At 38.4% G+C, this 13,961-nt stretch overlaps 1 pseudogene; it reads left to right on the forward strand.

The window, feature by feature from the left end:
* Window positions 1-13,961, forward strand: part of LOC139674642 (dynein axonemal heavy chain 11-like) — a 102,280-nt pseudogene that overhangs the window by 78,911 nt on the left and 9,408 nt on the right.

A 13,961-nucleotide genomic window follows, 5' to 3' on the forward strand; every position in this document is an offset into this window, starting at 1 on the left:
AATTTCTAAACTTTATACTTTAGAAGACTTTTCTCACCCATTATTCTGAACTATGGGTATTTGTGGCTTACCACAAACTCTCTGCAGACACTGTCTTTAATATATTTCTGGTTAAGGTATTTTAATTTCTTTTAATTATAATAATAAAATTAAACTATGCCTAGTCCAGGTGGAATAAATTTCATGGTTTTGTAGTTCTATTCAGGGTAGAAACCTGTGCTGTATTTTTCATGGTTGAACTCAGCATTCTGACTTAAGGAGGTTTTTTGGTAGACATGTAGTCCTTCACCTTTGCCCAGATTCTGCTACCTGTTGTTTAGTTCAGGATGATCTATTTCCTTTTGAAAGCCAAGAGTTTACCCCTCTGAAGTTTCTTCCATACGTGTATGTTTTTGAGGTATCAAAATTAATTTTGTTATGTCCATTGCTTCTTAAACTAAAAGACAGAATATAGAAAAATATCAGAGAATTAAGGATTTGTTTCTGCAGGTTTTATAGGCAAATGCCAAATATTTTAAAAAACAGCTGAAGCCCTGTACTGAATCTTATCTTGCCAAAATTCTCTACTAAAACTATGAGCAATGGAGAAAAAAAAAAAAAGATTAAACTTCAGTTTCAAACATGACTCTTTGGGAAACAGTGTAAATTTTGAAGGAGTTGGAAGGATTTTTAATAAGCATTAAACTGGTAAATTTTCTGCTTGGGATAAAATCTATGGATGATTTATGTTAAGAAACTATAGTAGTTACCTGAGTAATATTTATAGAGTTTAAAGACTTTTTCATGGTTTCCGTCGCACAACAGTTCTTTCCTGGGGAGATTTGGAAATAAAAATATCACTATCAACACTTGAGCATCTGGGATTTACTGCAAAAAATACTGCCCAATAATATTTGATCATTAAGAAACCTATTTCTTACTCCCCTTCCAACTCCCAGCTCGTGAGTGCTCCTTTTCAGTAGCTGGGGCAGGCACAGCTATCAGTAACACTGCCGATTGTTAGTACATGTTACTAGTTTTCTCCTTTCACAGGAGAACTGTGAACTGTGTTCCAGAGAATGGGAATTTAAAAGCATCCTATGTCTTCTGTGCAATTTTCACACTTGTGTTGCTGGGAGAATGAAGTTTGGCTGTCAGGGCTGCAATGGAAGGTACCTGTTCAGCACCAGAGTTCCTGCTGTCTGTGTCACTGTCCTCTGCAACTATTTGGAGGCCCACAAGAAGGTGAGAAGTAGTGGGCAGGTAACCACACACCAAGGTCGTTTCAGCTATATCAGCTGTTTATACTGAATAAGGGGGACACAGTCCTTTCTCTGGAGCTGTTATTTAAGTAGCTGGCATTGCATGATGCTGTTGTTCAGTATGAAACTAAACCAGATCAAAGAAGGTGGCAGTTGTGGGATTTTTTCTGGCAGTGGATGCTTGAACTTTGTAATATAGGTCAGACCAGTTCCACATCAGTAGCTAAGGGGGAAAAATGCCCTTCATTATGTTAACAAAAACAGGGGTTTACATGTGCATATATGCCAAATTCATTAGGCAGGTAATGAAGCATTTGCACAAATGTAATTATAAACAGCAATTCTGACAGTTCATAACACTGCATTAATAATCACTACAATTAGTTTTGATGATGGAAGCAATTTACAGCACGTCACATATATAAATAATGGTGCATTTCCTGAATGTGTCATTATTATGTATTAAGGATGCCACCTTGTTGTGACTTTCTCAGTAATGTTCCCCTTGAGTCAAAGTTAAGGGTAGATGAGTGATTTTATTTCTGAGCTACAGCATATTTCACACTTGTATAGTTTAAATATTGAGTTGAGGTCACTTGTCTAAGTTCTGTAGGTGAAAATGTGAAATGCCTAAATAAAAGCAGTTATTATTTATTACTGAATGATACAGTATATTTCTAAATAAATCTCCAATTTTAGTAATTTAAAGAAATTTCAGAGGTATTCCTAAAGGAAGAAAAGAGGGAAGCGTCACCCCTTGTTTATATGGTTTTCTCCATACCTTCCAACTTCTTTTTACTCTTAGAAATTAATTTTCTTTTTGTCTTCATACCCCTTACAACCTTTATTTAACTAATAGGACATCAAAGTGTTTTTTCCGTTTTGTGGTACCTGCTGTCATAATAGTGAAGTTATTGCTTAATTTTATAGTTGTGATTTAATAATGTTTCCTATTTAGAAAACAAGTCTATAAAATCAACTTATTCCATCCCTCAGTGTTCTTTGTTAATAAATCTTGATGCTTTAAACTCTGTTCATTTCAAACCACAATTCATAAGCTGAATAATCAATTTTGCTGATTAATGAGAGGGAGGATACTGATGGCAGGGAATACTAGAAAGAACTGTAAGAGCAAGAATTATTTCTTCTCTCCTTTTGGTAATATAGTTTATTGGCCCGTTTCATTGTATTGGTTAGTGATTCATTACCCTGTGGTTTTGAAAGGATTTTTTTAACATAGATATTGGAGAGAGAAATAGGGCAGTAAGTTTTTTTTTATATGGGACTTTGTATGTACATATGCAGGTCTATGACTTTGTATACATGTGTATTACATGTGTGTATATATACACAAATTATATATCTATATCTATATATAATCCAACTTGGGACATCTTTCTTAAGACAACTGGGGATTGACCAGAAAGCAGAAAGCATAAACTGGGCAATTTGAGCTAGCCCATCAGCTAGAGGGAATTGCCTTAACTCCATCATCATTTGTACCAGTTTATAGTGTTTTCCTGTGACTATCTAATCTTGCATCTCAGTTTAACTAAATCCATTTTCCTGTGCTATGACAAATTCCAACACACTAACCTCTGATAGTTAAGGTGTCCTCATGTGAAGTACAGGATGCTTGATCCTGTCTTATTGTCCCACTCCTCCACCTTCTGATTGCAACACACACGTGCATGGAATTGTCATTCAATGTTGTAAAGGGGGATGTGGGTTCTGTCCTTACCATTATCCACCCACTGAGCAATGGCTCTGTGGTTTTGGGGGTATAACAGACTAGGTTTCTATGGAGTACAATGGAAATGTGAATCTGACAACTGAAAATATTTCTAATGCAAACTCCTTAGTTTTCTTACACTATCAAAAATGCCTTTTTTATATCACCAGCTTTGATTATCCCAGTATAATCAATTCCACAGAAATGTGCAGCTAAATGAGCTTGTACTGAGTTAGAATACTGATATACTCTCCTGAAAGACAAAGGAAGAAGCAATTTCTTGAGATAAATATATATGAAATTAAAAAAAAAACCAAACAACAACATTAGTGTTTGTTGCCAACAAAGAGAAAAGCAGATGTATTCTAACTTGAAGAACATTTTGTTCTAAATCCAGGTTGTTTCAATTTTTCACAGGTATTCTCTGTTCAATCTTCTCTTCACAAGCATGCATTGTTACATATTATATTCCAGTGGCTTTTTTTAATTATTTTTTTTTCATGCTCTTTAAACCAGTTTAAAATAAAGACAGATTAGAGTTTCACGTAATTAAATTGTTACAGACAAGTTTATGTAGCAAGCAGGCTGGAATAGCTGCAGCTATTTCACTTGTTCTGTTCCGTTACATCATCCAATATTTAAAGTCTATAATTAAGTTTTTACTTGAATTGTTGGGAGGCAAATACTGCCCCCAAGGGCATAAAGGTTCCTGTCTGGAAAGGTTTCCTCACAAACTGGCATATTTTGCAAAACCAAAGGGAAGAAAAGAGAAGCTTCAAATTCTGTGAAGCCAAATGAAAGAGGACAGTAGTTTCTTAAACAAAATGTTTTACCACTCTTAATCACAGGCTATAACAGTGGCATTATGACTAGAATTCTACAAAATAAACTTAATGCTTGTGTGATGTGGCAGTCCTAGGATTAATATTAGTTCAATTTTTACCAAAGAACTTGAATACTTCCCAAATTGAAATAATGTAGAATTTCAGTTACTAAGAGTTTCCTAGTGAGGAGATATAAAAGACTGCAATCAGATACGAGTTTTTTATTTCGTCTTTAAGAAAGACACAGTAGGCTACCTTTCTGTTGCTCATGAGGATTATGTTTTTAAAGATCTCAACAGGAAAATATGTGCACTTGTTCATGAAGTTTTGTTCTCTTACATCATGCAGTGTTTTGAAAATGTACTTTTCTCTTAAAAGTTTTTTTATAAGGAGTAAGGTAGAAAACATGACCTAATGCTCAGATAATACATTTACACTGTTACAGATTTTAGTCTCAAACTTGCAGGTTTTACTCAGATACCTCTTACTGGATTGAAATAAAAGAAAACTGGTTTTCAGTGTTGTCTCCTGTACAAACCAAACCCAGCAATGTGAATATTTAACCATGAAATTTTCTGAAAGGAAGCACTTGAATTTCTTTTGTTTGTCTTAACACCATTTATTCTGAACAGCTTTGGTCTGTAGTTTAGAAAACCAACTTGTTTTATTTAGTGATGCATTTTATTCCCTTGGTAGGTTCCATGGGAAGACTTGCATTACCTCTTCAGTGAAATCATATATGGTGGCCACATTACCAATGTCTGGGACCACAGGCACTGTGGTATATATTGGCAAGAATTCATCAGCCCCGTTGTGGTAAGAACTTTCATATGGGCCTAAAGCTCTTGAATATGTATTAGTTATGTTCAGCTTCAGGGAAATAGAAGACCACAAACTTTCTCATCTATGCATCTGCACCCATAGCAAGGTCTCATCTGGCTGTGCAGAAATAAATTTTACAATGATTCATAAGCAGATTTTGTCTGAAAGTGTTTGTTTATTGGCATACTGCTTGTTTACTTTTTCAAGTACCCTTACTTAGTAACTTGAATTCAGTATTCTGTAACACTGCTTATATAGTAATCTTAATGATGTTGTGTACATTTAGGTTTTCATTTTCCTAGTAATACTATTTTAAGGTGCTTCAATTTAGAAAGGTCTGGGTTGGCATGGGAAAGTATCTTTTATGGAACTGCACTGTAACCAACATAACTGATAGATTCATCAGTTTCAGCAGCCCAGAATGGCACTACCCTCAAAACTTACACTTCCTGTTTGCATATTTTCTTCCCCAGAAAAATCATAGAATGTAAATGCTATACATTTCCTTGCATTTTCCTGGTTCCAAAATAGGGGAAATAATTTCTAAGACTGTTTTTCATTTTTCACTACCCTCTCGTACATCTGTTTCTGTACCTTTATCGGGTTATCACCTGCTGATATATATTGAATTATTCAAATTTCACTGTTGAGTTTTTTTCCTGGACAGCAGTGTATGTGGAGCATCCATGAGTCCAAGGTTCCAGATAGTCAAAGTTGCTTCTAATTAGCAACAAGTGTTAGAATTATTAGGGCTACAAAAAGAAAACATTGCTTTAACTTTAGTTCTAAGAGGTCCTGCATGGAAATTAATTGAATTTACATTTATATCAAATGTGATGTATATACAGAGGGGGTGTGTGTATAATATATATATATATGTGTGTGTGTGTATATATATATATATATGTATATGTATATATATGAATATTTTAAAACCTGGCAGTTTCTCCTTAGCTGCTGAAGTAGTCTCTTTAGAGAACTGATTGTACACAATTTGCTAAAAACAGGCAAGAAATTTTTCAAATGCCCTTTCCAGACTTGTTATTTTTCATTGTCCAAAGGATAAAAAATTTATTTGGGAGGAATAAAATACAGAACTTAGCATGTTATATGTGAGCAGGCCATTTGTGGAGCCTGGCAAAGTTGTGTACTGGGAAAGTACACTTTTCACACCTGGTGATGGGCTGAAGCTGCCTTGCAGTTGCAAGCGAGATGAGCAGGCTGATGTGTCCTTGGTCCCTAACAAGGGGGGTTTCATATGTCAAAGAGCCACACTCAAATGAAGGCAATTGGAAGTAACTGCTCAGAAGAAGATGCCCAAGAGTAAGTTGCCATGGAGATGGAAAGGCTAAACACCACTGTACTCCTGACCTCGAAGGAGGCTGATTTCTCCACACGACAGCTGAGGTCATGGGGGCATGGTGGGAAGCTCATCCTCCTGGCTCCGGCTCTGCCTCTAGCCTATGGATAAGTAAAGAATTACTGCTTCCAGTTTAGGTAGTCCATCAACCTTCAGAAGCCTGAACTTTCATTCAAATAATTGCAAAATAAGTATAGGTGGTGAAACCTGAACAGAATCACTGCTATTTGTGAGGTCTTTGAAAAGTTTAGGGACTCAACCTTGAGTGTGGATCCACTGGTATTTTAAACAGCGAAATATCTTTCCAAGCTTTTTGCTTTAATTGGAAAATGTTAAAGCCCAGAATTACCAGCAAAAACAGAAAGTCATTTATTGACTGGCGGCCAAAAAGAATGTAAACAGGATGGCCTTTCATCAGCAGTGGGGCTTTGTGTTCATTGGGGAGATTACCCTCTTTTTTACCTATTTGCCTTACTGATGAGTTCTTTTAGCTATAAATTCACTCCACGAGATGTGTTAGAATAAGCCACTATGCATGAGCTTTGATATACCTTACCTGGGATCTGCTATAAGGACAGAAGGGTGGTGAGTTCCTGCCATGAACCTCAGTAACCCACAGCCTCTCTCTGTGCACAAAACTCTCGTGGATGCAGTAAAACCTGATTTAAGTACCAGCATAGAGACTAGTAAGTACAAAATGTCTGACAGAATTGATCTTCCACTCGAGGTAAATGACAAGGCTTTTTTCAAAACCTCAGCACTGCTTCAAAGTGGCATCTTAAGGTACAGCTTATCGTGAGTGAGGTTAGTGGTGCAAATTCAGGCACAGGTAAATGGTTGGTTGCAGAACAAAAACGACTTCAGAAATAAGTGCTTACTGGTGTTATTTTGAGCAGCAGCTTCTTGTTGACTATTCTAAATGCCAAAAGCCGTTCAAATGTTATTGTGATTTTGTGGAGCGGACCCTGCATTAGGATGAAATAGCCCTTGTGAAAAGTACCACTTAGAGCTAGAAATACAAAAAACAATTTCAAGTCTAGTTTAAATCCCAGACAGCCCTATGACAATAAGTTCAGATAAATGCTTTGAATCCAGTGAAATTATTACAGCGCAAGAGCTGTGGGAGTCTGGAAAAGAAATGTGATTGCTACAGCTTTTATTCTGTCCTGTCATCAGTAGGAGTACTGTTGTACACCAAGAGTACATCTCACCAAAGCCCTGTCTACTACTTAAATCTTGATCTGATCCAAAGTTCCAAGCCTTATCTTAAATATGCTGACAGAGTTAGGGCCCACGTGCTCTATAGGAACAGTGCAGTTAATAATATTTGATTCAATATTGAGCTGATTGAGATCTTAATTTTTTTCTCCTGCAAAAATCATCACCACTGTCTATCTCTCTGAGGCCAAAGCCCCAAGCAAGACTCCTACATTTGGAGAGATAGATGGCAGTGTAGTAGTTTGATTTTCTTTTCTGTTCCAGCTCCTGGCTGCTAATAGCCAGGCAGAAGAGAATGGAAGGGACATCAACATATAAAGAAATGTCCTGACTGGCAACCATTTCTGTGGAAAGTGCAGTGGGATAGCTGTTTCTGACAAGTTAAGATTTTTTGTATACTGCTATCCCAGTCCCACACTCCACTTACCTGTCACATCTACCTCTGTGACCTCTTTAAAATTACTATGAGTACAGTGTGTTTGTGCAAAGCTCCTAATGAATGATAAACTAAATAGAACTAATGTTGTGGCTTGTGTTAATGCACAACAGGGTTGAGGTGAGTTGAGGCTCCAGTCCTGCCTCTCCCACAGGTGTCCTACATGACTTTCTCCTGTCTCAGACTCTCATCTGCAAAACTACATAATAATCCCTGCTGAGGAGATGCAGACATTCAGTACTTAAAATACACTCTCCTCAGTAGTGACAGTCTTTAAAATAAACTCAGAGCATCCTCATGAAGGAAGAAGCAACAGTATTTTAATACTGCAGAAAATGGGATTGGTAGGAATTATGCAAATAGTAACTATGCTAAAAATATTTTGTAACCCTGTTCCATTTTATTAGAACATAGAGGTGTCATGTCAACAGACTCCAAACAAATCTCTGAAACTTTGTAAATGCAAAAGAATGTTTCAAAGAACTGGTGTCAGCATTATCAATAACATTATTGATTCTTTTCTATAGTTTAAAGGGGAACTGGCACTAGATTTCTTGGCCCCACCAAATCTGGATTATGATGCATACCATAAATACATAGGTTAAATGTTTCCATCTGAAAACCCTGAACTATATGGATTGCACCCCAATGCTGAGATGGGATTCTTGACAATGTCAGATAATCTCTTCAATGCTCTTTTGAAAATGTAACCCATTAATACATTTGTACGAATTGGATCAGGCTAGTCTGCAGAGAAAGAGGTGCAGTTCTTCATCTGGTGTTGTCTGTGCATTAATGACATGCGGAGCAGACATCTTACTGTGTTATTTCAGCAATACTTAATTTCTGGAGGGGGGGAGAAGATGCATCAAATTAGAAAAGATCAAATGAGTGTTAATAGTACTGATGATAATGCACCAGCCTGGCCAAGGAAGGAACTTGGACTGAAGAGATTTGGACCAGAGGAAAATCTAAGCTGTTATACAGATCATTGCTCTGTCACTTTGAATTAATTGTGGGGTGGGAAACAAGGTATGGATCTATCTTACTTTGTGTTTTGTTGGGGTTTTTTTGTTTGTATACTTTCATAAACAAGGACAGCAACAAAAACTTACTAAAACAAGGCATGGTTGGTTGAATTGATGGGTCTAATTTTCACTTCTGTCCCTTTTTTCCCATATTCTCATGTTAAATCCCCCTTGGGTAGCTTTCCTGCTCCTTCCTACTTGTGTCAAGCATAGGAAGTCCCTCCCAGCCTGTAGTCCTAGCTTCTTTCTGCCACATTCACGACAGACCCTATCACTTATGAGCATGGCCTCCAGGCCAGGAAGAGCAGCCCCAGCACAGTGCTCTCCCATTACTTTCCTTCCTGGGCCCTTGATCTGAGCAGGAGCCATGTGGCTACTCCAAGAGACTTCCCTTGCAAGCAGTAGCTGAGGTTTACAGGGAGTTTTAGTTTTCTGGTAGTTTGAAGAGGTGAAATCAGGCCCAGGAGGCTGTCTAACCCTCTCAGCCTCAGCACTTCTCCTGTACAGAACCTGGAGTTTAGCAGAACAGTATCATTAACACCCACAAGCTCTCAGATGCTAGGTTGAAGGGACCAACCCTAATAGAAAGATAAGCTTCATCACTTAATATGGAGTTAAATAGAGCACTGTAGTTCTGTTCATGGAACATCACTGGTTCTGTATTTAAGCGATTAAATGAATAAAGGATGAGCAGGGAACCAAAATGTAATCAGAAACCTCAGCTAGTTCTGCTTCAGGCCTTGCTATCTTCTGCACCTTTCTTTCGGAGCATAGGTCTGAGAAACTATGTCCAGAAGCCTCAAAACCTGGCATATGATAAGACTGAGCTTTCAACTCCTCATCCCTACCAGAGTTAATTGAAGTCTCTTGTGACTCCCAGTCTTGTTCTGCATTTCCCAGTCCCTTTCTTTAGTCTCTTCTTTTCCTCTGGGCACTCTTTTTTCTTTTCTCTTATCAGTATCAGATCATGGAGATTTTGCAGGAGGGATTGTGACAGCTCTGCTTCCAAGTAGCCAAACAGTGCTTCATCTCCTGGGGGGAGTTTGTGCTTTTCATATTCAGTTCCCATCCACTTTAGGGTGTCTGGACTGTTATATATGGGATTAATTAATTCTGCCAAAGCTAGGACTGAAATGGAAGCTGAGCTGCATTAATGCTAGGATTTCAATTCCTCGTCGTTAGTACTGTTATGAATTGTTCTTCATTTATGTTCTGTCTCAGTTACAGGGCAGGCCGGTGGGGAGGAAGAGAGGCTCTTTTGGGTGGTGAGACCTGTGTGTGCCTGTGCTTTATTTTGCCTAATGCCTGAGACAGGAAGGACTATGGGTGGTGGGGGGTGTGATGAAAGCTACTAGATACTAGAGAAGTACAAACCATTAATCACATTTGACTGAAAATCAAGATAATTTCAGGGTACATCCTACTAACAGCAGTCATTCCAAGTCCAGGGACAATGTGCTAGTGGGCTTCAGGGATCAGTGTTACTCAGAAATATAAAGCTAAATAGAAGCTGCTAAGCATTAGTTGTTTTGCAGTCATTTCTCTCAATACTATTGCCAAAAAGGGAGGGAGCATCGCTGGGTTTTATCTAAGAAAATGAGATGTTCGTGCTCTCCTGGAGAAGAAATCAGATGTGAAAGTAGAAGAGTCAAAAAGAGTTGACTGCCAGGATTTCTAATGGCTCTGTTGTATTGTCCTGCACAGGTAAAGAATGTCATGGATGATATTCTGGAGATGCTTCCTGTGAAGTTGAACATAGCAGAAGCCATGTAGAAGGCTATTGCCTGGAGCCCCTATGCTCGTTTGCCTTCAAGAGTGTAGGAAGATGAACCTTCTCCTTTCACATATCCCTCAGTCTTCTTAACAGCTGGACCTCAACCTGAAGGTGAGTGACTTACTTATAAACAGTACTGTTGTTCTTCTATGGATTTTGTGGCTTTCTGTTGCTTTTTGGAAAATGAAAAAATAACTATTCTTTATGGTGCCACTATGCTTTTTATTTCTCTTCAGACAAAGGAGGAGCTGATATTTTCTCCTCACAGGGAAGTGCTGCAATCTGCGCTCTTCTATGATGTTGTGCCAGACACATGGACTAAACTAGCATATTCATCCACATACAGCTTTACCCACTGGAAAGTACCCTGCAGTGACAGGGTTTAGCTACTAAGCACAGAACTACTGCAGTGATTTAAGCTCAGAAGCTTTGTTCCATTTATTATTTTACAAAATTTGTCCTAATGAAAGTCATTTTTCCTTTGAAAGTGGGTTTTATAGAAATGCCAAGGACTTTGCTAAAACAAAGGCCCCGTCACCTCCCTTTGTCCCAGGTACTCGGGTGTTCTACATCTCCCAGGATTCCTTTTCCCCTAGCTTGCCATAGCAATAGCCACTTGCAGGTGCCTAGATATAGATAAAACAGGCTGGTTTTGGAAATTCCTCTGATGACTCATGGCAATGTATACTGCAGTAACGCTGTTATTCAGAGCCTCTGACTATTGTGCTCCTGATTTGTACTTTGCTCTGGCTCATGACTAATGGTGATGGTCAGGTTTTCTCCCCAAGACAGCAAGTTTTACAGGACTGATCATATTAACCTGCTTTGTTGCCAGCAACCTGTCTCATGCTGATCACCTTTTATAATTGATTTTATACATGCTTACATCAGTCAAACCACAAATTCTACTGAGATGATGACCATATGCTTACGTATGCATATACTTTCTGGTGATTTCAGCCATGTACTTTCTTTGTAGACAAAAGGACTCTGCATCTGAAACCTACAGTTTGTCTAAAAAGAAGTAGTACCTATGGATTAAGGCAGAAGCTATTGATGCTTCTCTTTTAGGGTTACTGACTTTCTCATGTGGTCCAGAAAACTTGGTATCTGGACAGGGGACATTGCACTTCCATCAGTGGTGTGGCTTTCTGGTTTGTTCCATTCTCAGTCCTTTCTGACAGGTAAGCAGTGATGGTTGTAAGGTAGCAAGCATATCGTTTCACTGCCAGACATTTTTTTTTTTAACCATTGGTGTTAGCTATGTTTGTGATGCTGCTTGGAAAGTTAATTAGTCTAAATAAAAATATAAAAATCACCTTAATATCAGAATAACCACCTCCTTAAAGCAGGGGGAACAATCCAAACTCCTCTTCAGTCTACTCAGAAGTGTGAAGACAAAGCAGCTAAGGAAATAAAAGCTCAAATATTGTAATTTAAGAATGCAAGTTTTTCTACCATTATTATTTAACCAATTCAGTGCATATGGCGTAGTATCATTCTGTTTTATTCCTTAACGCAGTTATCAGGCCATGAAGAAAAATAAATCAGTCTCCTGATCCTATTTGTGTAGTTGTTGCCACAGTAGGTGATGAAAAACATTCAGCAGTGTACCGATATCTCACTTCATGCCATGATCACAGCACATTTGCTTGTATTTATTCTGGAAAATAGAGTGAAGCCACATGAGAGCCTGGTAACAGTGTAGCTCAAATTCTGTGATAACTAAGGGCTTCACTAGCCTAGCAGAAAGGGGGCCAGGAGCTTCTCATAAGACAGTGGCCATGCTGTAATCATTCCCTGGAGACAGGCAGCAGGAGCCCAGGGAACATGTGCAGCTCAGATGTTCCAGCACCTCTTCCTGCACTTGGAAGCAGAAGGGGAATAGCAGCATGAGGGCTGGCAGGCAACTCCTCTCTGCTGCTCATGTTTAGGTCCCCAAATGGTACTTTTTGTGTCACAGGCACTGAGAAACCCCATTGTATTTTTCACTTCTTTTACTGCTTCACTCCACTTGTTCCTGCCAGAGGCTGAGGAGACACAAGGACCATACAGGTCAGGGCAGATGTTAGCGTGGGCTTCTTCTGAAGGGGGACCTGGCTGGAGAGAAGCGGTGTCTCTGAGCCCAGACAGCAAGGTGGTCTTCCTACCATGACAGGGAGCGGAGTTGCCTTGTTCTGTCCTCTGCAGAGTGTTTTGGTTCCAAACAATTGCTTTCATGCAGCATTTTTGCCTTACTCCAAATCACAGACAAAAGAACAAGAATATTAAAAAAATTAAAACCAAACCAAACCAACTTTCACTTGGTCTCAGAGCGGCAGGTTGACAGTTCTGACATTAAGATTACTGTCTGGATATTGAAATAATTGAAAGCACAATTGTTTTTAAAGTGGTATTGCAGAGCAAGAAGCTTTGGATAAGGTACGTTTGACTGCAGATGTTACCAAAAAGACCAAAGAAGATAAGACCACCCAGCAAGGGAAAGAGCATGTATCTGTGCTTTTGCATGGAAGGTGAGAAATAAACTTTTATCGCTTTATCTCAGTAGCCTAGTTTAGGGACTCTAGCTTCCATTACTAGGTAGTTAAGTTATATCAAGAGTTGGACTAAACTGTTGTGACCCTAGAACAGCACAAAGTTTAGGAATGGTGGTGGATTGTTGACATTGGTCTACTGTGACTAAATTTCATACCAGCTCAGTATTTTAATCATTGACTACACTTCCTGCATTTTAAATAACTGTTAAATGTGTCTGAACAAGGTCTGCCTTGTAGGAAAGCAGCAGCTCTAATCTAGTCGAGGTTCAGAAGCTTAAAGACTATTCTAGAGTCTAAATTTCACAATACTGATCATTTAGAATTTTTTTACAACTTTTAGAGGTGCAGAATAGGGTTAGTACTTACCATGCTGGTAACCTGGATCAAGTAATCTAAATAATTGCAATGCCAGTCATTTTTTAAGGGATCCAATTCCAGTAGATCAACGGGAAACTAAGAACATTTATGAATGTCCGGCACATAAAACCAAAAGCAGAGGGCCAACTTATGTTTGGACTTTCAATCTGAAAAGCAAGGAGTCAGGTAAATGGGTTCTGATGGAAATAGCTTTACCCTTGGTTTTCTCAATCTGCCTTGTAGTTAAAGGAGATAAACATTTTTCACAGTCAGCTGGAACAGGAGTTTTACCTCACAAAAACACAATCCTTAGTGTAACACTTATTTGCTATATGTTGTTATTTTGTCATCCATCAGTGTTGTGTTCATGTGTTTCACCACATAAGGATTATTGATCTGCAACCACCATTACACCAGCTATGGGAAAGTAAATGGTAAACATCAGCATCTGGGTGTAGTTTGACTCACAAAATACTCCTCTTTAGATTAGTCTTTATTCTCTCTACATAAAATGAAACTTGTATCTTACAAGAATTTTAACATGCAATACAAACATGTTGCATTTAAAGAAGGTTGTTTGAAGGCCTGGTTGTACAAATGAAAAAACATCTAATATGAACTGGAAGTAAAAA

This window comes from Pithys albifrons, chromosome 7, assembly GCF_047495875.1.
Source record: "Pithys albifrons albifrons isolate INPA30051 chromosome 7, PitAlb_v1, whole genome shotgun sequence".
NCBI classification, from domain to species: Eukaryota; Metazoa; Chordata; class Aves; order Passeriformes; family Thamnophilidae; genus Pithys; species Pithys albifrons.